Genomic DNA, 1,091 nt, shown 5'->3' with positions numbered 1-1,091 from the left:
GGGGAGGACGTGGGGACGCGAGCAAGGCGCGAGCGGAGGCGGAGGGCGAGGCGGGAGGAAGGCGGACTGAGGGCGGAGCGGGCCCGGGAGGCGGTGGCGGCGGCAGCGGCTCCAGTCACTCGCGGCAAATCGCGTCCCGGCCCCTCTGTGCGTCAGGCAAGGGGCGGCGGCGCGGGAGGCTCGGCGACCTCCCGTCACCCTCGGCCCGACTCGCGTCCGTGCTGCCCCGCGCGCGCCCGGGTAGCAGCGGCGCAGCGACACCGCCCGCACGGGAAGGGGGCGGGGCTGGGAGTCCCACGGGGGCTGGGGATTGGGGGCTGGGCGAGGAGGGGGCTTCCGACGCCACCAGGCGGACCCCGCTCTCCTCACCACCCGCCGAGCTTCCAGCTCCCAAGCCCACAGGCAGCGTGGGATTATGGAAGAACTGGGCCTAGAGTCGGGGAGCCTGGACTTAAGGAAAGACACCCCCTCCCCTTGACGCCTTGCCTGTCATTTGTTTTCTCTGTCCTCATACTGAAATATGTATGTTCGAGTATATGGTCTCCAAGATTTTCAAAATTCTAACGTTGTCATCCCGGGTTTGTTGGGATTCCTTTACCCGCAAGTACCCACTGCCAGGAGATGCCAGGAGATGGATCTCCCACACAGACGTGTGATGTGTCTGAAGGATAAGGCAACTGCAGGGGAATGGGTTGTAGTGAGGAAGAGGTGGATTCAGGGCATTTGTTTTCCTTTGGGGATCTTTCCATTGGATAGCCCAAAATTTATCCACAAATGGCCCTCTGATAATGGCTACTTCCCCATCTTCACCAACACTAGTTATTTTTCTCCAAATGTAGTGACTTCAGAGTCCTTGTTCTTCCAATTTTCTTGCACAAATCGTTTTTATGTCATTTCCTGAATTCAGTTCAAAAGAGTCATCAGCTAATACACACAGGCTCAGGGCAGCATGTGTTCTCAATCTCAGGCCTTACTTATTACTCACTGTGCCACTCACTTCAGTATCACCTAATTTCTTTAGGAAAAAAAATTTACCATTCCAACAACTAGGCAACTAAGTTTCTCTCTGCTAAAGTTCTCTGATTGAAAAT

This window comes from Neophocaena asiaeorientalis, unplaced genomic scaffold, assembly GCF_003031525.2.
Source record: "Neophocaena asiaeorientalis asiaeorientalis breed wild unplaced genomic scaffold, Neophocaena_asiaeorientalis_V1.1 scaffold113, whole genome shotgun sequence".
Classification (NCBI taxonomy): domain Eukaryota; kingdom Metazoa; phylum Chordata; class Mammalia; order Artiodactyla; family Phocoenidae; genus Neophocaena; species Neophocaena asiaeorientalis.
This window is presented reverse-complemented; position numbering follows the sequence as displayed.